General features: G+C 38.7%; 1 protein-coding gene across 3 annotated transcripts in view; it reads left to right on the top strand.

Annotated features, from left to right (window-relative positions):
- LOC126428090 (uncharacterized) overlaps positions 1-24,912 on the top strand; it is a 101,799-nt gene that overhangs the window by 9,307 nt on the left and 67,580 nt on the right. Inside the window, exon 2 of one of the 3 annotated variants that reach the window (XM_050089980.1) lies at positions 9,792-9,939. The exons of the other annotated variants lie outside the window; for them this stretch is intronic. The gene's annotated coding sequence lies outside the window, so the exon portion shown is untranslated. The remainder of the gene's footprint in view (positions 1-9,791; positions 9,940-24,912) is intronic. 3 annotated transcript variants of the gene reach the window in all.

Raw genomic sequence — 24,912 nt, 5'->3', positions numbered from 1 at the left:
TGTTTTGGTGGCAAAGAATGCATTTGTGTGATCAGCAACTGTCTCCGTCATGATACCACTGCTGTTCATGCCTTTCATATAAAGTTAATAGCACATTTAAAGACAAAGATTGCAAACATTAAGAACATTTATTACTTTAGTGATGGTTCAGCTGCTCAGTATAAGAATTTCAAAAATTTCATCAGTTTATGTCTGCATGAAAAGGATTTTGGCATCACTGCTGAATGGAATTTTTTTGGAACAAGCCACGGTAAATCACCTTGTGATGCCTCACCATCATCATCAGGAAGACAGAACAGTTATCCACAATCTGCCTTTGACAAAATTGTAGAACTGTTTAACCAAAAATGGAACTGAACCTTAGTATTTTTGTTTTAAATGTACTGTGTTGGGTATTATATTGTTTTATGGCATGTATTAAATTAAAGTTTGTAACTGATTTATATACTGGAATAAAAAAAAATTAATTTTGGGACTTAATCAGCAAAATATTTCACTTTCCAATCTCCTCAGAGTGCTAAAATAATTTTTGAAACATATTCTTACTTGTCAAAATGCAAGATCCAGAAATTAAACAATATAGCTTGGAAAGCTTAAAGCATGTTCATCCAGCTGTTACAAGAAAAAAGGAATTGAACAAGACAAAGTTGAAATATTTCTCCCCCCCCCCCCCCCCCCCCCCCCCGCTAAAATGTGCATGTAGAATATTTTGGCCAGCTTTGAAAAAGCTTACCTTTTTGCCTAGGCATCCAATGTTAATTAAATTTGATCAGTATATAGAAATCTCAGGTAGGAATAATCCTCTGAAATTTTGGTGTGATTGGTTCATATGAAAAGTAGCAGTGGTCGGTCAAACCTTGGCTCTCAGAATGGCACGACAAATTTTTTAGCCACTTAAGAGGCTTGTATCTATGTTTAGGTGTGGCTGAATCCCTAATTTTTCCTATGATGTGATTCAGCATAAAAAGTTGTCTCTCTCTCTCTCTCTCTCTCTCTCTCTCTCTCTCTCTCTATATATATATATATATATATATATATATATATATATATATATATATATATATATATATATATATATATATAAAAAAACAAAGATGAGGTGACTTACCGAACAAAAGCGCTGGCAGGTCGATAGACACACAAACAAACACAAACATACACACAAAATTCAAGCTTTCGCAACAAACTGTTGCCTCATCAGGAAAGAGGGAAGGAGAGGAGAAGACGAAAGGAAGTGGGTTTTAAGGGAGAGGGTAAGGAGCCATTCCAATCCCGGGAGCGGAAAGACTTACCTTAGGGGGGAAAAAAGGACAGGTATACACTCGCACACACGCACATATCCATCCACACATACAGACACAAGCAGACATATTTAAAGACATTTTTCCCACGTGGAATGTTTCCTTCCATTTTTTATATATCCACGTGATTTACCAACTGACCTGCCTACACTGTGATGCATTCTATGTGGGAATGACCAGCAACAAACTGTCCATTCGCATGAATGGACACAGGCAGACAGTGTTTGTTGGTAATGAGGATCACCCTGTGGCTAAACATGCCTTGGTGCACAGCCAGCACATCTTGGCACAGTGTTACACCGTCCGGGTTATCTGGATACTTCCCACCAACACCAACCTATCCGAACTCCGGAGATGGGAACTTGCCCTTCAGTATATCCTCTCTTCTCGTCATCCGCCAGGCCTCAATCTCCGCTAATTTCAAGTTGCCGCCACTCATACCTCACCTGTCTTTCAACAACTTCTTTGCCTCTACACTTCTGCCTCGACTGACATCTCTGCCCAAACTCTTTGTCTTTAAATATGTCTGCTTGTGTCTGTATGTGTGGATGGATATGTGCGTGTGTGCGAGTGTATACCTGTCCTTTTTTCCCCCTAAGGTAAGTCTTTCCGCTCCCGGGATTGGAATGACTCCTTACCCTCTCCCTTAAAACCCACTTCCTTTCGTCTTCCCCTCTCCTTCCCTCTTTCCTGATGAGGCAACAGTTTGTTGCGAAAGCTTGAATTTTGTGTGTGTGTTTGTGTTTGTTTGTGTGTCTATATATATATATGGAAGGAAACATTCCACGTGGGAAAAATTATGTATAAAAACAAAGATGAGGTGACACAAACACACACACAAAATTCAAGCTTTCGCAACAAACTGTTGCCTCATCAGGAAAGAGGGAAGGAGAGGGGAAGACGAAAGGAAGTGGGTTTTAAGGGAGAGGGTAAGAAGTCATTCCAATCCCGGGAGCGGAAAGACTTACCTTAGGGGGAAAAAAGGACAGGTATACACTCGCACACACGCACATATCCATCCACACATACAGACACAAGCAGACAATTTTGTGTGTATGTATGCGTCTGTTTGTGTTTCTATCGACCTGCTAGCGCTTTCGTATGGTAAGTCACATCATCTTTAATGACAAATGCTTTCTAGAACTTTTAAAAAAGCCTTGCAAACTTGGCACATCTGAACCTCTGTATGTGATGCAAAGTTGAGTAGCCTCTCTTTAAAAGCCCCTAACACTTCAACCATTGAAGATACTGGACTGAAATTTGGTGTACAACAACCGAAGACCACATAGAATCTTCACACCAAATTTCATTAGATGTGCAGGTGGTTGATTAGGGACACCTGGTCCCCTTGACGTGGAATGACCCAGCTACTACCACTACTAACTTGGCAACTAACTGCATTGATCTAAGTCTGCTCCTTATGTAGACAAATTCCCTGCAGTAGTAGGTACTGTAATGCCCGAGTTTCTTCATTTCACGAAGAAAATGCCATTTCAGCTTCTATTGAAGAATAGCGTTGCGGTAACTGTTCACATATTGAACACTGTACTACATTAATTTTTAAGACTTCATTGTAAATTCTCTTAAATTATTTTCTACATTAGGTTATATATAGCTTCAAATTTTGTTAAACAAAGATTAGTGTGGTGTCACCGCCAGACACTACACTTGCTAGGTGGTAGCCTTTAAATCGGCCGCGGTCCGTTAGTATACGTCGGACCTGCGTGTCGCCACTATCAGAGATTGCAGACCGAGCGCCGCCACACGGCAGGTCTAGAGAGATTTCGTAGCACTCACCCCAGTTGTACAGCCGACTTTGCTAGCGATGGTTGACTGACAAAATACGCTCTCATTTGCCGAGACAATAGTTAGCATAGCCTTCAGCTACGTCATTTGCTACGACCCAGCAAGGCGCCATTACCAGTTACTATTGATGCTGTAAAACATGTACTGTCAAGAGCGATGTTCACCATTTATGGATTAAAGTTAAGTATTCCACAGCTACGTCCTTTTTTGCTAGTCTCATTTCCTAGACCTGTTCCAGACCTCACGCCAGCCTGCGTGAGCTAAAACGCGTGCCTTTCGGCTTCCTCTCATAGTGGGTTGGCTATCTTGCCAATCCACAATAATTAGTATAATATAGAAACTAACACACGATAATAAATATCTACAACACAGTGCAGTAGCATGTGGAGGAGCTATGGCTCAAATTTAAAAGCATAGTTGAGCACGTGCTGGATTATAGATATGTGCCCAGTGGAACAGTTTATAATGCAAAGAACCCTAAGTGGTATGCAGTCACTGAAAAAGAAAGTTCTAAAGAGACAGAAGCTATTGTTTAACAGGTGTAAAATGAAGCATAGAACTGTAGATAGAGGTGAGCGGTATGAAATGCAATTGGCTGTCAAGTCAGCAATGGACGAAGCCTTCAGTGACTACTGTAGCAGAATATTGTCAGATGATCTTTCACGAAACGTGAAGAAATTCTGGTCGTATGTAAAGGCTGTTAGTGGTACCAAATTAAGAGTCCAGTCACTTGCGAATGAGACAGGAGCTTAAATTAAGGGCAGCAAAGCAAAAAAATTAAATTCTTAACACTGTTTTCAAATGTTCTTTACAAAGAAAAACCCAAGGAAATGCCCCATTTAATCCCCGTGCCAATGAAAAAATGAATGAAATCAGTATTAGTGTCATTGTTGTTGGGAAACAGCTGAAATCATTAAAACTGAACACATCTCCAGGGTCCGATGGAATCCCCCATCAGATTCTGTACTGAATTTTTGCCTCAGTTAACCTCTCTTCTAACTATAATCTATCGTAGAGCCCTCAAACAAAAAACTGTGCACAGTAGTTGGAAGAAAGCACAGGTCACACCTGGCTTCGAAAAGGGTAGTAGAAATGATCCACAAAACAAAACCATCCATTATCTTTGACATTGTTTTTTGGTGTACAATCGTAGAAGATACTCTAAAATCAAACAAAAGGGTCAATCCATCCATATGAAGTGGTCCAGTGATGGTTGCTTGACCATTTTTAAATATTTTAATTTTTTTACATGTGATTGCCCTATATTTAAGATGTTCAAAACAGTTTTTTTTTTTTTTTAAATAATTTATCTTGCACCTTTACTGGATGGCAGCCATTTTTATTTATAGGCGCGCAACGATTGTTCTGTCTGGAGACATTAGCGAAAATTTGAATATCTCTGCACTGGATTAAGTTTCAACATTGAAATTGACATGATTGTTTTTAGAAAAGTGTCCTCTACAACATTGTCTATTATACAAAACACCCTAAATTCAAAAATAACTAGTAAAAATGACCTCCAAAGTTTGGTATAAAAATTTTCAAAAATCCACTTTTTAGGCCCAAAAATAACGAACAAGGAGTGATTCATGAGTGTCTATTTTTTTTTCCCTATAGTTAGGTATCGTAAACTACTAGCCTCATGTAGAGCAATAACACTTATAAATGTTTCCTTAATTTTTTATGAATTTTTTAAATTTGAAAATTTTAATTTTTTGTAAAGTTTTGGGTTAGTTATCTCAGGTGGGACAGAATATAAAAATATGATTTTTGCACAGTTTGTACACCTATATGATAGCAACATACTGTAAAAATTTCAACATTAATATCTATTGATATTGTTCACAAAGATATGAATTTTTGAAAATGAGGAAATAATTCACATTACTCTACAACCAATCTTATGTCTGTTGCCTATTTAAATGGTTTATTGTTTCATTGTAATGCAATTTGTGACACATTTAGTTAACACTATCACCCAATATTCATTTAGTTTATTTATTTTTAATAATGCAATATTAAACAACAGGAGCTTTCGCTTTTGTTGTATGGCAATAAAAATGTCCATTTACGTAGGTTTATTGTCAATAAAGAAGTACATTATTGCTGGGTGTGGCATTGTTGTAGTCAGTCTGTTCTGAAACCTCTGTTAGAGTGGATGTACATACTTCAAGATTGTAGATTGTGTTGTGTGCTTTGTTCTGTGTGCAATTTGTAATTAATTTTGAGAGATTAATTGGAATGCAATAACATGTATGAACAGTGCTCTGTTGAACAGAGTGCTAGTGAAGTGTGTCACAAAACAGTTTACAGTTCAGTTTCAAGAAACTTGAAAAATGTCAATGACTTTGATGAAGTTAGACAAACTTTGTTTAAATTTTGAGTAAGTTCTTCTGTAACATCAGTATGTGAGTATCATGAGAAGAAATGTCCGGCCCCAGTAGCTGAGTGGTCAGCGTGACGGAGTGTCAATCCTAAGGTCCCGGGTTAGATTCCCGGCTGGGTCGGAGATTTTCTCCGCTCAGGGACTGGGTGTTGTGTTGTCCTAATCATCATCATTTCATCCCCATCGACGCGCAGGTCGCCGAAGTGGCGTCAACTTGAAAGACCTGCACCAGGCGAACGGTTTACCTGACGGGAGGCCCCAACCACACGACATTTCATTTCATTTCATGAGAAGAAATATATTCTGAAGTGCTGTGATCCACTTAAAGTTCATAAAATGCCTATTACTAAAGGTGTGAGGGAAATAAAACTAGAACATTTGTCCTTGTTATGTGAGAGTGAAACAGCTTCCCAAGTGAAATGTAATGTGATTCCTGGAAATTCCTTGTGCCCAAATTGTTACTCAAAAATATTTGTTGTGAATCCAGAACCAGAATCATGAGACCATGTTAATGACATTTATATTCCTAATGAGGAAGCTGTTAGCATATTGGTTTTGTTTGTTCTAAGTTAGACATATCTCCTGCTTCGAAAATAATAAAATTAAGTAGCAGAAAAAGAAAAGCAGCTATTGAAAATTAAGTACAACAAATTTCACACAAAATTAGAAGAGACTTCGAATCATGCTTTAATAATACAGATACCAACATTATTTCTAAAGAAGAAGAAAACCTACCACCAGCATCATCTGACACTGGATGTTTGAGCTTAATAGAGAAATTAAAAATTAAATGTTCAGTGACATCTAAAGAGGAAAAAGCTATAATTTTAAGTTTGCTCCCTGAGTCATGGTCAAGAGAAAAAATGGTTTATGAATTCAGAATTTCTCATCGTTTTCTTAAGCTAACCCAAAAAATAGTGAAAGAACAAGGCATTCTTACAGTTTTAGGGAAGAAGAAAGGAGTAGGTATAAGTGAAAAAACAATTAAAAAGATCTAGCAGTTTTTTTGAAGATAATGAAAACAGTAGAATGAGCTCAGGTTGCAAAGATAACAAAAGAGTTGTAATAAATGGAGTTAAAGTAACAAAACAGAAATAACTAGTGGTGTCAAATTGAAATGAACTTTATGTAGCTTTCAAAAATTCTCATACTGAAAGCAAAATTGGAAGATCAAAATTTTGTGATGTCTGCCCTAAGTGGTGGATTTTGGCTGGATGTCAAACTGATGTTTGCGGGTGCAAAATTCAGTGATCTTAATTACAAAAAGTTACTAGATTTAATGGTCTGTGATACTAACAGTTATGACTGTATGAGTTTGTGTAATAAATGCCCTGGTAAGGAAACCATTATTAAATTGTTTCACGAATATAATGAGGAAATGCCAGACAGTATTACCTTCAAACAGTGGGTCACAAGTGACAGGGCAGAAATGATAACAGTGGTTAAATCTCAGGAAGAGTACTTGGAATCTTTAATTGATAACTTACAAAAACTCTGTCACCACTATGTTTCTAAAATCTAAAGTAAGTTTTTGAAGGACAAAAAAGCACAACTTTGTGAATGCATAGTGTTAGCTGATTTAGCTGAAAATTTCTGACCAGGCAACAGTGCATCCATTTATTCTCTACTTTAAAAATGAGAAAGATGAAGTTTGCAGTCCTTAGATTTGCATTCTAAGCGACTACTTGGAGCACCACACTTTGGTTGTACACGTGTTTCAAAAGTATGTAATAAATTACATAAAAGAAAATTTTCCCAAGGTTGAGAAGTGGTAGTCAGTATAAGAACAAAAATAATTTTTCAAATCTGTGCAACCATAAAGTAGACTTTGGGTTGGAGGCAGAATGGCACTTTTTTTGCGTATTGCCATGGTAAAAATGCATGTGATGGAGTAGGAGGTAAAACAAAATGTGAAGTAAGTAAAGCCAGCCTAAAAGACCAACCACAGACCAAATTCTCACAGTAAAGGACATGTATGTCTTTTGCAAGGATAATATTAAAGGCATTACCTATTTTCTGATCAAGAAAGAAGTAGTGGTTCTGCATATGAAAACAGCACTTCAAACCAGATTTAAAAACTGTATAACAATAAGAGGAACAAGGCATTTCCACAAATTCCTTGGCATTGCAGGACAATTAGTTCGACGCTGTGTAACGTCAGAAACTGAAATTCATGAGGATCATTGTGTCAGTAAAATTACATCTCTGTCTTTAATGTTGAATGACATAGTGGCATGTTTGTATGATGGACAGTAGTGGCTTGTAGAGGTTGAAAGAATAAGTTTGGAAAACAGCGATGTTTTTCTGCATTTTTACCACCCTGCTGACCCAAGAACATCATTCAAGAAAGCTATTAGTGACAAATTCTGGATACCAATGAAAAATGTTTTAAGGAAACTTTTAGTGCTTGAACTTACCACAGCAACTGGGAGGTCTTATTCTATATCACAGAAGCTGTCTGAAGAAATAAGTGTCTTTAAGGATGTTAATTGAAAATATTTAAGTATGTCAAAATAATATAAATGTTAATTTCAGTGATGTTTCCACTTTAAGAATATAATTCGGTACCTTACTTCAATAATAATTGATTACATCCCATCAACATCACACATGAATAGGCAACAGCCATAAGATCAGTTGTAGAGTAATGTGAATTATCTCCTCATTTTCAAAAATTCATATCTTTGTTCACAGTCAGATATCAATGTTGAAATTTTTAAATTATGTTGCTATCATATAGATGTACAAACTGTGCAAAAATCATATTTTTATGTTCAGTCCCACCTGAGGTAGCTAACCCAAAACTTTACAAAAAATGAAAATTTTCAAATTTCAAAAATTCTTGCTGTATATGAGGCTAGTAGTGTATGATATCTAACTATAGGAAAAAATAGACTCTCATAAATCACTCCTTGTTTGTTATTTTGGGGCCTAAAAAGTGGATTTTTGAAAATTTGAATACCAAATTGTGGAGGTCATTTTGACTGGTTATTTTTGAATTTAGTGTGTTTAGTGTAATAGACAATGTTGTAGAGAACACTTTTCTAAAAACAATCATGTCAATTGCAATGTTGTAACTTCACCCACTGCAGAGATATTCAAATTTTTGATAATGTCTCTAAACTGAAACATCGTTGCACGCTTATGAATGAAAATGGCTGCCATTCAGTAAAGGCGAAAGGTAAAATTTTTTTAAAAACAGTTTTAAACTTCTCAATTATAGGGTAAACACATATAAAAAATTGAAGTATTTAAAATGGTCAAGCAACCACTTCATTTGGATTGACTCATAATGAGATATCTTGAACAGAATGATCTCCTCCATCCCAACCAGCAGGGATTCTGAAAATATCAATCATATGAAACCTAACCTCACTTTTCTCACATGGCATACTGAAAGCATTGGATCGAGGCAGTGTTTCTAGATTTCTGAAAAGCATTTGGCTCAGTACCACACCTACATTTATTGTGAAAAGTACGATCATATGGGGTATCCTGTGAAATTTGTGACTGTATTGAGGACTTTTTGGCAGGGAGGATGCAGCCTGTTATGTTGGATGGAGAGTGATCGTCAGACGTAGAACTAGCTCCTGGTGTGCCCCAGGGAAGTGTGTTGGAACCCTTGCTCCTCATGTTGTATATTAATGACCTTGCAGACAACATTGCAGATTATGCAATTATCTATGATGATGTACTGTCTGAAGCTGCACAAATATTCAGTCAGATCATGCTAAGATTTCAATGTGGTGCAAAGATTGGCAGCTTGCTTTAAATGTTCAGAAATGTAAAACTGTGCACTTCACAAAATGAAAAAAAAAAAAACCTATTTATTACAATATCAATGAGTCACAGTTGGAATTGGCCAGCTTTAAAAAAAACCTGGGTGTAACACTTTGTAGGGATATGAGATGGACTGATCACATAGGTTCATCTATGGATAAAGCAGGTGGTCTACATTGGTTTATCGGTAGAATGTTGGGGAAGTGCAATCAGTGTACAAAGGAGGGTGCGTACTAATAACTCATATGACCCATTCTAGAATATTGTTAGTGTGTGTGGGACTCATACCAAATTGGACTAACATGGGATATTGAACATACACAGAGAAAGGTGGCACGAATGATCAAAGGTTTGTTTGATCCTTGGGAGAGTGTCACAGAGATGAATAAATGGAACTGGCAGCCTGTTGTACACACATGTAAGCAATCCTGAGAAAGTCTACTAACACAGTTTCAAGCACTGGCTTTAAATTATGACTCTAGGATTTTACAACACCACCCTATCTATTGGTCACACAGGGATCCAGAGGACAAGACTACAATAATTACAGCATGGACAGAGGCATTCAGTCAGTCATTCTTCTTGTGCTCCATATGTGGGTGGAACAGGAAGAAATTCGAATAACTGGTACAATGGGATGCCTCCTCTGCCGTGCAGCTCACCATGGTTTGTAGAGTATAGATGTAAATGTAGATAACAAAACTCATAATGTATTGAGTTGTTAGGTAAATAAGTGTATCGTATACTTCTGTAGAGCACTTTAGTCTATTACATTACAGTAGGCATTGTCTGCATGGACACGGTGACAGTTGGGGATTAATGTGCAGGTGAACAGCCACAGGTTGTGGGATCTGTCCTGTCACTAAATGTAGCTTTGAGACTAGTTGTGCGAGTAGCCAGTGATGCTGGCAGCTAGATCACAGATGCTTCCAGGTGGTGGTCAATCACTTTGGTGAATGGTCGAATGATAACTTCATTTGTACTCTGACTGGAAGAACAACATAATACTTCCAGTTTCGTAGAATCGAGATAAATATAGGCCAGCATATGCTAAAAAATTGATGGTAACTTAAAAGACAACCGTTTAAGTAGTCAACATGTAGAATATGTGTTACATTTTTAAAGTAATTGACATGATCCTGGGACATTCCATGGTGACTCACGTTACATTTCGAAATCAATATTTTATTTTGTTGACTTCTTATCAATCTGTAAACCCATATTTTCTTTTGTAAATCATCATCATAAATTGTGTTATTCTGACAAAGATTTTGAAGTGTTACTTAAGTAGGGAAGAGCATTAAAATTAAAGAACAAGAATGTAATTTATGTTGTGACTTATGTTACAAATTTGGGAAATCCTATTCCTAATGTGCATTTTAGGTCAAAATTGTCCTCAAACTATTAGGAGTATGGATCTGGTTTTTATTACAGAAAATGCATATTAGGTTGGCATTCAAATGGCAGAGGTACAGATTTTTAAAAATATTTGTACCATGTGAAATATTGTAATATATTGAAAAAGGCGCATGACTGAATGTTATGTGACTCGTGCTACTTGATACTTTTTGTTGGAAAAACTGTTTTCCTGCAAGTGGAGAAATGAAAATATGACCTTATGTGCCAAGTAAGGTAAACTTCACATTAACATTTCACTTTACAAACACTATGAAAAATTATAAGAGCATCACATCTGGGAAAATGAACTGTAAATGCAGTTAAGTCAGAGAACTGAAAATATCCTCTTGCATTGACGTAAAGTGGATTAATTTTCTTAGTTATTTCATCTCATTTTACAAGCCATTTCCAATAGTGACCAGCACACTCCATTGCATTGATTAGTTAAGAATTTCTAAAAACTGCACGTACTTCTCCAGCATTGAATTTACTGTCATATCCTACTTTGTACCTGTCTCAAATATTCACACTTTATATAGTTTCTTCAGTATGATGATCTGCAGCAGCGAAATTCTTTGGAGACAGCTGATATGTTTGTAGTTCTCCTTTCTTGCGGTGAAAGCAGTGAATGCTTTTTGTGTTTGGTACTGATGGTGCTGAAGAAAATATTTGAGCCAGATTAAGTTTCACATTGATTCCCTGAATTTCATCAATAGACACATGAAAAACCTGCATAGTTGAGGTACTTGCAACTACCAGAGTGAAAGTTGATGCATCACCTACTATGAATGGTTTGCTTTTTTACTGCATTCCCCACTAGCTGTTCTGCAACTGCACCAATTCCATTTACAGCTTTTTTACCATGGGATATAGCAAATAAGTTCCAATAGATTTCCACATTATGAAATGTTTGAATTTGAGGTACAGCAGCAGTAATATATTTGGTTTTTAAATTGTGAGGCAGGTCCATCTGACCAGATTGAAGCTACCGTCACATTTTCAGGTATAGTTGACAGTACCTTGCTAATGTAAGCAATTGCCACACTCGAGCCATGGCTTTATCCAGAATACTAAGTGACTTATACGGTGACAAACTTGTTTTACTAGGTTGCTGATCTTTCATCTTATGTAGCCTATGTTTCGTGACTCTCTCCCTATTTTTAGCTCTTTTTTTTCTTCTAGTAATAGTCCTTACTCAACTGTAGAAACTTTTGTTTCTGCTTCTGCTGGCCTTTTCGAGCTTCTTCCAGATGATTTGTCTTAAATTCTTCATATTTTCCTTCACTCTTTAATTTTTCCCTCCTCCGACTCTGTCCTTCTCCTGCTGCTAAGGACATCCTCTTCTTCTAATCTTAAAATAATACAACTGTAACTCAGATTATGTGACTTGTTACACATTTAATTTGCTGTTTTTACAATATTGGTTTAAATTGGGAAATTTTTAGTAGTGATATTAGTTACACATTCACACTAAGTAAATTACTAATATCTCTCTTGGTATAAAAACTTAGTTACTTGAAAGTGACTCACGTTACATGAAAGTTCATGCTGTTGTACTATGTTGTTTACGCCAACCTATAATTTACCTACTTCAGTTTTATACTCTTTAGGTAATACATTAGGGTATGTAACAGTAACATAAATAATGATATGCTGATTCTTACCTGCCAATTAGTTGAAATGAAGATCCAAAATTTCCAATAACTCACACTCACATCACATGAAAAACATATGGCGTTATAAAAATGACTACAAATTATGGAGGGAAAGCAATAATGGGCCACAAACTTGTTGCCATACAGTAAGAAGTCCAGCCTTTTCAAAACATATAAAAAGTACCAAATTTTAAACTTTTAAATATTGTTAGTGTGTCCTACTTTACGTGGAATATCCCTCCTCATGATTATAAGAGATGGCAGTTATGATCTCTGGAATATGGAAATAGCCAACTAAGTAACTGTTAAATCAGATGCAGAATAAGCAGCAACTGGGAAATAGATGTGTGCAGAGCCGGTACTCATTACATATAGATGACCAGATTGCAGTCCATGTACAGTGGGCTTTTCAGTCTTGGGGTTGCAACCCCATGGTTATAAGGCAAACATTTTTGGTGGGAGCATAATAATATGGAGAAACTCCTTTTTGTAATTTATAATCGTAATTTTCACTTTGGACAACAGGGTTAATATTGTTTGTTCTGCAGTAAAAGCTGAACCGCAACCACTTGCTGGCTAGTCATTATAGATTTTTTTAGCTTACTGCTAATAGTCAGTTGTCAGCGACGATAAGCATTCGGATTCATTTTTGTGACATTTTGCCACTGTTGCCAGTCAGTGTGTATTACGGGAACTCTCACCGCCTTTAAAAATTGCTCTCACAAACTAGCTGTGTCGAAGTTTGTGATTTTGTGTGTGCGTGCTTCTGCACAGGCGATTAGTAACAGTTCAGTGCTCTGTCGAGCTACTCGGCTTCAGTGCCAGTGTTTATCTATTGAGCAGTTTAATGCACGGTGTATGGAATAGTGTTTCATGTAGTTGAATGTTTGTTACACACTTCAGTGTATGAAGTTAGAAATGAATAGGTGATTTGTGAAGAGTTATGGGCTGAAACTGTTTCATCTCAAAGAATAATTCAGAAATATTAGCAACAAATAAGTGGGTTAACCTGTCAGAGACTGAAAAACAGCTACACTTAAAGCAATTGTCAGAATAAGCTGTCATCGCCTTAACGGTAAATTTGTCATATCCATTGCCTTAATTATAAGTTTGCCTTATCCTTTGCCTTAATGGTAAATTTGCCACACCCTTAGCCTTAATGCTAAATTTATCTTTCTTATGATCTTCAGTAACATGTCTTTTTGTATCTTCGATTGTGTGAGATAAATTAACAGCTTACAGTGTAAGATTTATTACCTACTTGTTTTTGTTTGCATTGCCGATGTTTTAATTCGGTATGTTAATTGTCGTTCTTTAACTATTTATTAATCTGTTTCAAGTATTTTTTTCTCAGATATTGTTCATGACAAAGTGTTTAACAGATCAGGCTTTCAGAAAAGAGGGCCATTGGTATTGCGTTCAAATATCTTCAAAAACTGCTATTAGTTGACCACAGTATTATTGCACTTAGAAGTGAGGGCACTTCACTCGGCTTATCGTGAGTTTTTATTGTGATATTCCAGCAGGACATGCTAAAGCACTCAAAGTGGCAGACTGTTTTAGCAAGTTCCCATTTGAAGTTCCTATGAACTCTACCACATCACACAGCACCATTCAAGCATTGTCCTCCATATTTTGCATCGGAGGTTTGCCAGAAGTACTTGGGTCGGGCAAAGGACTGCAGTTCACCTCACGTGATTTTGGACAGTTTTGTGAACAGAATGGTATTTGCCACATCAATAGTGATCTATTTCACCCACAGTCCAGTGGAGAAGCAGAAAACTTTGTACGCACTTTCAAGCAACAGATGGCCAAACAGTTGTCTTGAAATATATAACGGTACTAGCATTTACCTTAGCCTCCACTGTACGAGTTTACTGTAATGTCTCCGCATGTTTCCAGTAACAGCCACGGGAGGCCGAGTGCAATAATGTCGTGGTCAGGTAGTATATATATGTTGTTTTTGTGTATTGTTACTACTAATACAATAATGGAAGATCCTCTATGAAATACAAATTATTTTAGGAGTACAAGAACAACTAGCCATATAGTCGAAGTGCTGAGTCGTCAGTAGGGATGTACAGAAGAGTGGGAACTTTCCCTAGCTTTCAGATAAATCTTTCTTAAGCGAGAGGTCTCATGTGCAGTGCACGATGGCGTGCAGATGTTCATTGACAGGAGCAGATAGGACTGAAGAAGGGGAGACTGTATGGGAATGACACATGGATGGGAGATGAGTAAAGCTATGTTCTTGGTATAGTGTGGAAAAGTGGTTGTGGAGCAAACAGGTGTTGAATTGAAGGGCATGTTGCAAGGACAGCTAAGATGTATTCTTCATAGAAGTTGGTGTTGTGGGGAAGGATCCACATGGCACGGGTTGTGAAGCAGCCCTTTAAATCCACCATCTTGAGCTTAGAAGTGTTTTCTGTCACTGACGGTCAACTCCTGTTTACACCATTTCTTATGGTGGGTAACGGATAGCCATCCTCAAATAAAATGCTGTCCAGAAATTACACCAGAGTTGGTGCTGGCCGGAAGGCTGTACCCTTACGCCTCTGCAACAGGTTTGAGGTACTGCCCACTGCTGAAAGTACTTGTGAGCCAGCAAGGGCAGCCTCACCTGTTGCTGCAGTGGCCAGTCTTCCTGAGAGGTCTGGACAAGTGCAGAGGGTAGGATTGCTTGTCAGAATGAGATTTTCACTCTGCAGCGGAGTGTGTGCTGATATGAAACTTCCTGGCAGATTAAAACTCTGTGCCCGACCGAGACTCGAACTCGGGACCTTTGCCTTTCGCGAGTTCGAGTCTCGGTCGGGCACACAGTTTTAATCTGCCAGGAAGTTTCAGGATTGCTTGTCATTGGGAGCTCCAATGTTAGGCGGGTGATGGAGCCGCTTACGGACATGGCAGCTAAGGACGGGAAGAAAGCTAATGTGCACTCCGTGTGCATACCAGGGGAGTCATCAAAGATGTGAAAAGGGTCCTTCCGGGTGCCATGAAGGGTACAGGGTGCAGCCAACTGCAGGTGGTGGCTCATGTTGGCAGTAATGACGTGTGTCGCTATGGATCGGAAGAGATTCTCTCCGGTTTCCAGCGGCTATCTAAGTTGGTGAACACTGCCAGTCTTGCTAGCGAGATGAAGGCAGAGCTCTCCATCTGCAGCATAATCGACAGGACCGATTGCGGACCTTTGGTACAGAGGCGAGTGGAGGGTCTGAATCGGAGGCTTAGACAGTTCTGCGACTGTGTAGGCTGCAGATTCCTCGACTTGCACCATAGGGTGATGGGGTTTCGGGTTCTGCTAAATAGGTCTGGTGTCCACTACACACAGGTGGTAGCTACACAGGTAGCAGGGCCTGTGTGCCGTGGACTGGGCAGTTTTTTTAGGTTAGACAGACTCGGGAAAGATAAAAAAAAAGGCTCCAGTCTCAAAGGGTACAGAGCAAAGAAATGACTAGAATCGACCAAGCAACAGTCGGTATTGTAGTTGTAAATTGTCTTAGCTGTGTAAGAAAAGTAACAGAGCTTCAAGCGCTGATAGAAAGCACTGAAGCTGAAATCGTTATAGGAACATAAAGTTGGCTAAAGCCGGAGATAAATTTGTCGAAATTCTTGCAGAGGTGCAAACCGTGTTCAGAAAGGATAGATTAAATACCGTATTTACTCGAATCTAAGCCGCATTTTTTTCCGGTTTTTGTAATCCAAAAAACCGCCTGCGGCTTAGAATCGAGTGCAAAGTAAATGGAAGTTCTGAAAAATGTTGGTAGATGCCGCCAGAACTAAAAAGGCCGGTATTACACTATCAAATTTCTTTGTCAAAGATTTGATCAAAGATGTGATCCAATATTCTGTCCAATATATTTGACAAAGATCTTTGACGTAGCGCTACAAGGGGTATTACACTGTCATCAAATTTTTCGTCAAAGTTCAAGATGGCTGACAACAACTTGTTATTAACCGCAGCAGTTCTACGTACTACAATTGCATTGTGTGCACATGCGGAAAAGAAGTGGGGGGAGAAAATGGAACCATACATACGAGGTTGACAGTCTTAAAAGTCTTGGGATTACAACTTGATAATAAATTCAGTTGGGAGGAGCACACCACAGAACTGCAGAAACGCCTTAACAAATCTGTATTTGCAATTCGAGTGTTAGCAGACATAGGCAACATAAAAATGAAAAAGCTTGCATACTTTCATTCCATAATGTCATATGGGATGATATTTTGGGGTAAATCTTGAAGTCAAACAAAAGTTTTCATGGTCCAAAAGCGTGTAATACGTATTATTTGTGGAGTAAATTCACGGACCTCCTGCAGAAACCTCTTCAAAGAACTGGGTACTTCAGATTCTTGCATTGGTACTGGGGGAAAATAAGAAAGAAAATTAAACTGTTGGCGGGCCAGAAGTACAGTGAGACTGTCGTTTGGACGTACGAGATTTGCAGGTTAGCTTTTTTTGTTTTGTATTTCATGCCTAGATACTTCCGTAGAGATATTGTTGCATGTGGATCATTATATGTAATGATTATTACAATACATGCAACGATATATTTGTACAGTTATCTAGGCATGAGAAACAAACAAAAAAAAACTATAACTCTCGTAGGCCCAAATGACAGTCTCACTATACTTCCGGCTCGCAGGTTAACTACTGCCTCTCAGTATATTTACTTCTTAATAAAATTTGTCGTAAATAATATATCTCTTATTCCAACAAACAACTCAGTTCATACATACAATACCAGGAACAAAAATGATCTGCACAAGGACTTAAAAACACTTACTTTAGTTCAAAAAGGGGTCCACTACTCAGGAACACTCATCTTCAATAATTTGCCAGGAAACATAAAAAATTTAGTTAGAAATAAAGATCAGTTTAAAAGGAGCCTGAAAGACTTACTACTGGCCAACTCCTTTTACTCCATTGGCGAAATTTTTAATAGAAACAAACGATGTATTTATTCATACTATTAGTATTTTTATTTCAGCTTAAAAAAAATCGACATGTTCCACATCCACGAGGATCTCCTCAGCACGGATCTATGGAACGAAAAACTAATCTAATCTGGGTGAAGCCGTGGGTTTTACGACGACACGATAAAAGCATTCAACAAAACTTGTTACGTGAGCTTACAGTGGAAGACGTCAAGTCGTACATCAATTACTTGAGAATGGATGAGCATACATTTCTGTATGTGCTCAATGAAGTGTATCCTCATATCACAAAGCACAATTTTCACTTAAGAACTGCTACATCTTCAGAAGACAGGCTCACTATAACACTCCGATTCCTTGCTACAGGAGAGGGTTATGTTATGTTATGTTAGGTTAGGTTAGGTCAGGTTAGGTCTCCAATCTTCTTAATCTATTTTTTATTCAGGGTGCCTCACGTTGTAAAGCGCCTCATAAGCTTCAGACATCTCTATTAATTCTGTAGTTGTCGGCTCACACCAATTGTATTTACCGGCAATGGTTATAAAAACACTACAGACGACAGAACGCTGCAGCGATGCTAGCGCTCCGCGTGGTAACATATCGCATTGCAGTGAACAGAAGACAAGCGATTTCTTTGATCAAATATACGGCCTCGGCCTAGATTTGATCAAATATTGGACGACATTTGTCAAAGATCCCTATTACACTATCAAATATCTTTGACAAAGATATTGGACAAAGAAATTTGATAGTGTAATACCGGCCTAACTTCTGCCGTCGAATATATATGTAGCGCTACACAGGCATACTTTGCAGGCACAAAGATAAATACTGGCGCCAAAACCTCTGCGTCAGTAAATAATTTTTTTTAAAAAAAAGGTGTAAGACGAGCTTTTTTCTCCGCCCCGAGTTTCGAGCACTGCATTTTCATACATTATCCAACGAAGTAAATACAAATTCTGTGTTGTTTATCTTCGAATGTAGCAGCATTTCAATGTACTACGAAAATCCGACTGGCAAGACAATTTGGGATTTTTTTTTTTCAATATGGCCAACTCTACGTTCTGAATTTTTTCCTACGTGTGAGAAGAGATAGTTGCTAATAGGAACTTTTATGAATTGCGAATCACATGCAGTATTTTCTTCAACATAAGAATAATACGGATATAAACATTTTGCCATGTATTCTTTCGTGTTTGCTGCTATCTCATTTAAATCCTGTCTACCTAATAACCTACGAAACTAGTGTGAGACAGAAGCAAATCCGGAAGAATATACATATCATGTCATGTTTATATTTGTATTATTCTGATGCCTAATAGTGATACAGTCAGAAATGAAGCACGGCAATTGACTAGATTTTTAAATCTAAGATGACCAATTTCTGTGCAGAATGTGATGTACAAAAGAGGTGTCTGCAAAGATTTTCAAACGGAGAAAAATTTTAGCTAAACTGTCGTTCAGAACATCTATCATACACAGTCTATTATTTGGTTCTTGTTGATCATTATCAAAGAAAGCAGCAGTATAATTAACAACAAATAGCAGTCTCTTGCCATTGTTTCGCTAATGAGACAATTCCTTTCTTTTTTTAATTGTAAGCGGCGGTAGCGCGCACGTAAGCAAGCCATGCCGCGAGCGGCGACAGGTCGTAAACACTTACTATCAGAATGCGACAAACAATACATGACACTGTACAATAATGCATTTTCAGCCTAGAGTGACATAAACACCTATAACAAAGAGAACGGCACTTATCAGATCAAAGAAAAATAAGCAACCCATTCAAACCAGACGAAGCACGCCTGACTCATAGCAATGGCTACCTGGTAAAGCTTAACTGCTAAGCTTACGACTCGAACCAAACTACTGTAGCTGTATCGTCATTTATTCTACCTAAATTGTGCCTCATATTACAATAGACCAACTTCGTTTCGATTTGGAGGTGCGGCCTAAAACTTTTCTCTCCCCTTGAATTTCGAGTCTCAAATTTCAGGTGCGGCTAAGATTCGGGAAATTTTTTTTCGCTTGATTTCGAGTCTCATTTTTCAGGTGCGGCTTAGATTCGAGTGCGGCTTAGAGTCGAGTAAATACGGTAAAGTAGGTGGTGGTGTGTTTGTGTCTGTTGGTAGTAGTTTATCTTGTAGTGAAGTTGAAATAGATAGTTTCTGCAAATTACTATGGGTAGAGGTTATACTCAACAGCTGTATCAAAATAATAATTGGCTCCTTCTACCAACCCCCCGATCGGATGATATAATAGCCGAAGAGTTCAAAGAAAACTTGAATCTCATCAAAAATAAGTGCCCCACTCATACAGTTATAATTCATGGAGACTTCAATCTACCCTTGATTTGTTGGCGAAAATACATGTTCGAAGCCGGTGGAAGACAGAAAACATCTTCGGAAATTGTACTAAATGCTTTCTCTGAGAATTACTTTGAACAATTAGTTCATGAGCCCACATGAATTGTAAATGGTTTTGAAAACGCACTTGATCTAATAGAGAGCGTCATGACAGATACAGGGATTAGTGAACACAAGGTCACTGTAGCGAGGCTCAAAACCATATCAACCAAAACCACAAATAAAGGCAGAATATATCTATTTAAATCAGCAGATAAAAATTTGCTTGGTGCCTTCCTAAGAGATAATCTCTATTTCTTCCAAGCTAATTATGTATGTGTAGACCAGATATGGCTCAAATTGAAAGATACAGTATTGACAGCTATAGGTAGATTCATGCCGCATAAGTTAATAAGAGATGGGACTGATCCACCATGGTACAGAAAACACATCAGAACACTGTTGCAGAAGCAACGAAAAAATCATACCAAATTCAGAACAACGCAAAATCCCCAAGACTGGCTAAGTTTCGCAGAAGCTCGAGATTTAGTGCGGACATAAATGAGAGATGCTTTTAATAGTTTCCACAATGAAACATTGTCTCAAAATATGGTTGAAAACCCAAAAGTAAAGTACACTAGTGGCAAAAAACAGTAAATACCGTCACTGTGGGATAGCGATGGAAATGTTACCGATGATGGTGCCACTAAAGTGGAGTTACTTAATACAGTTTTCCGTAATTCCTTCATGAAAGAAGTCAAAGTAAATATTCCACAATTCAAAACCAGAACAGCTGTTAGAATGTGTGACATAAAAGTAGATTCTTAGGTGTTGCGAAACAACTTAAATCACTTAAGAAAGGCAAGTCTTCCAGTCCAGATGGTATACCAATCAGGTTCCTTTCAGAGTATGTCGACACAATAGTGCCTTTCTTAGCAATCGTATGCAACCACTCACTTGACGAAAGGTCTGTTCCCAAAGACTGGAAAGTAGGACAGATCACACCAATATTGAAGAAGGGAAATAGGAGTAACCCACCGAATTACAGACCCATATCACTGACCTCAATTTGCAGTAGGATTTTGGAGAATATACTGTACTCGAACATTATGAATCACCTTGATGGAAATGACTTATTGATACATAACCAACACGGATTCAAAAAATATCGTCCTTGTGCAACAGAGCTAGCTCTTTATTCCTATGAAGTAATGAGTGATGTCGACAAGGGATCTCAGATCGATTCCATATTCCTAGATTTCCAGAAGGCTTTCGATACCGTTCCTCACAAGGGACTATTAATCAAATTCTGTGCATATGGAGTATCATCTCAGTTGTGTGACTGGATTCATGATTTACTCTGAGAGGCCACAGTTCGTAGTGATAGATGGTAAATCATCGAATAGAACAGAAGTGATATCTGGCATTCTGCGAGGTAGTGTCATAGGTACTCTGCTGTTCCTGATCTACACAAATGATCTAGGTGATAATCTGAGCAGCCCCCTTGGATTGTTTGCAGATGACGCTGTAATTTACCGTCTAGTAAAATCATCAGACGATCAATTCCAATTACAAAATGATCTAGAGAGAATTTCTGTATGGTGTGAAAAGTGGCAGTTGGCACCAAACAAAAGAAAAGTGCAAGGTCATCCACATGGGTACTAAAAGAAATCCAATAAATTTTGGGTATACAATAAATCACACAAAAATAAGGGCTGTCAATTCGACTGAATACCTAGGAATTACAATTACGAACAACTTAAATTGGAAAAACCACATAGATAATATTATGGGGAAGGCGAATCAAAGACTGCGCTTTGTTGGCAGGACACTTAGAAGATGTGACAAACCCACTAAAGATACAACCTACATTACACTTGTCTGTCCTCTGCTGGAATATTGCTGTGTGGTATTTTTTCTATGGTGTCCTTACCAGATAGGATTGACGGAGGATATCGAAAAAGTGCAAAGAAGGGCAGCTCATTTCGTGTTATTGGGCAATAGGGGTGAGAGTGTCGCTGATATGATATGCGAGTTGGGGTGCCAGTCACTGAAACAAAGGTGGTTTTATTTGCAGCGAGATGTATTTATGAAATTTCAATCACCAACTTTCTTTTTGGAATGCGAAAATATTTTGTTGACACCCACTTACGTAGGGAGAAATGATCATCATAATAAAATAAGAGAAATCGGAGCTCAAATGGAAACATTTAGGTGTTCCTTTTTCCCACATTTCATTTGAGAGTGAAGTGGTAGAGTAGTAGTATGAAAATGGTTCGATGGACCCTCTGCCAGGCAAGTGTGAACTGCAGAGTAACCATGTAAATGTAGAGTTGGTATTCACCCATTATCCTGCCTCTGACAGGATAAGATAAGGCCATGATGGGGCTGGAGGGTTTGAAAAATGGGAATGTGGGAGGAAATTGTTCTGCGGCGATAGGGTAGTTGTATGGCACTGGGATATTCTTTTGGGCATTTGCAATCTTTTTTCCACGTCCTCGACACCTTCTTTCCCGACTGCTTCGTGCAATTCTCTTCAACCTAGTGGGCCACCTTTCAGTATGTTGACCTCCAATGGCTCCACCCAACCTCTGGCCATATCTAGCCCATTAGCTGTCGACAGCATGTGGTTTTTGATGTGCTATGTGTACCACACCAGAGAGTCACTCCCTTACAGTCCGGCTTTGGTGTGAGTGATGTGTGCAACACCTTGCTCAGCATGCTGTAGGTCTTACTAAGGCATTCAAAGACAGACATTACCTTGCCCCCCCCCCCCCCCTCCCCTACCCAATTTGAAAATGTGCCCCCCCCCCCCCCCCACGTCGTCTGTTGTCTGTGTAGAGCTGTACCAAGGGAAGCCAGGAGAAGATGTTGACTGGTGGCCCGTATCCTGTTTCTATAACATAAACTGCACACACAAATTAACTGGGTTCTTTATTCATAAGAATAGAAAATTACTTGGCTCTAGACCAGGGCTTCACAACATTCGTGCTCGCGGAGCAAGCTGTGAGCAGCAAGGCGCGAGCACGGAGCAGCGCGAGCACGCTACCCCCACTACCACGCTACCCCCACTACCGGACCAGAGCGGAGAGTGGGGAGAGTCATGTGGGGTACACAACAGCTGCCACCAGTCGATGTAAATCTGCGGCCACCTGCAGGGATATCACTCACGAATTACTACTGCGACAAATGAAACAAATAAAGGAGAATGTACACGTGCCACATAATTTTATTAGCTTAGTGTATGCCTCTACATTCGCATTAATTTGTGAACTGTTACACAATAAAAGGTGTCACTGAAGTGTGGGATTCTCGGTTATCTTGTAGTTTTTGCCCTTTACAATTGCGTCTATGTTTGGAGTAATTGTTCTTGTGCATTTTAGGCGCAGCATGCAGTTTAAATTTCAATCAGACAATGCATTTCTCAGGCGCGTCTTGTTACATTTCATTGCAGAGAACAGTTGTTCACAAACATACGTGGAACCGAACATTGATATTATTGTACCCGCCAGTTTGTGCAAACGAGGAAATCTATCCTGAGGGAAGTGTCTGTAGAATTCCAAAATGTTTTTCTTGTTCTGAAATTTGTCTCTGTATTCTCTGTCACACTGCAGGTCAATAATTTCTTGCTGCAGCTCAGGACGAATCTCTTAAATATTTGCTGAATATGGAGAGAACAGATCAAAATCACTGTCTAGTGCTGTCAGATCTTGAAAGCGCTGATCAACTAAACTGTGTGAATAACGTTCAGTCTTTGTGAACATCTTGCGTGGATGATAATGTAGGAAAATGAGCTAGGTTTCCTGTTTCCAGCTGACTCACCCAAAGTGTCAATTTCATTTTAAAAGTTCCTATTCGATCTATGAAATGCGTAATTAGCAGATCTTTACCTTGTAGTAAAATGTTCAAAGCATTCAGATGGCTAGTTAAAGCTGCTAAGAACGCGAGATCACATTCAAACGTGCACTCGCATTTCCCCTCCCTACCTTCTCCGCGACCTTGCACCTGCTCGCGAGCACGTGCCTGAGGAGACGCGAGTACTCACGCTCAAAACCGGCCAGTTGTTAAGCCCTGCTCTAGACAGTCGTTGTGTTGCAAGCTCTCTGTAGTAGTCCATGTTAGCCTCACTGCTGACGAAGTACAAAGTCCACTATGTACACTATTCTGGTTGCTATGTGCTGCCTGATTCTACAACTCGACTGGGCTGCAACTGATGACAGATTAAGATTGTGCCGCCTCCTTGCCCTAGTGCTGTGCAGTGACATTCTAACAAACTATGTCTCACTACAAAAGTTGTGTGAACTTTCAGTTACACACATGTACCTCAGTAACTTTACATAAGTGTGCCACGTATAAACATTTAGCCTCACCACACCTTTTTTAAATTTAGCAAGCACTTCACTGCTTACAATGGACAGGAAATACCAGTGCTTGGACAGTGTAGTTTGCCTGAGACTTAGAAATCTCACACCAGAACAGTGAATTTTACTGCTAAATCTACAGAGCAAGAACCAAATCGTGTTGCCAACTTTTTGTTAAGGAAACTACAATAAACCACCATCGGTACCACACTCTTCAAAACTAAAAAAAAAAAAAAAATATAAATAAATTAAAAAAAAAATAAGGATCCCTTCTATGGATCAAGCAGATAACAACTAATTCCTATAATCAGAGTTCCCGTCGACTCTATACCTGTACAACTGTTCCACGTCAAAGTCGGCTGTTAGCAGCTGGTAGATAGCCTAACATGACAGAAGAGACTTACCACAATTTTTGCTTACGCCAGCACATTCTTCCACACTGAATTGCTGCACTGTTGTCGTGTAGTGAGGTTGCAAACAACAACGGGGAGGGAGGCAGGATGCTAGATGTAGAGATGAGCCAGGAGCCGTGACTGTGAAGGATGGCGAACTCCCGACTATACCCTGCCATCTGTGTTGTGAGGAAACATGAACATCTTCCGGAAAACAGGTGCCGGGGGACATGTCCAGGTATGAGGGTTTGTCCTGGGGCGATGATGGTCTACTGTACCTTCCTTCATCGTTGGCGTTGTCGTTGTTGCCGTGAGGCACCGTTATACCAAGTGGAAAGACGCATCGATCTTAGAGCATGAGATATTGTAACCTTAAGTCATTGACAACACACAACAGTCACGGTAGCACCTGATTCCAGTAGTTAGGATCTACAAACTACCCACTCTTGACCAGGTCCCCAAAACATAACTCATAACGAGATCCCTTCGAAGCAAATTGTCATAAAGATCATCTATAAAGGCTTCGTACAATGATAAGAAATGTTACAGTTTA

Source organism: Schistocerca serialis, chromosome 12 (genome assembly GCF_023864345.2).
Source record: "Schistocerca serialis cubense isolate TAMUIC-IGC-003099 chromosome 12, iqSchSeri2.2, whole genome shotgun sequence".
Taxonomy (NCBI): domain Eukaryota; kingdom Metazoa; phylum Arthropoda; class Insecta; order Orthoptera; family Acrididae; genus Schistocerca; species Schistocerca serialis.
Note: the sequence above shows the minus strand (reverse complement) of the source record. Positions and strands in the feature narration are given on the sequence as shown.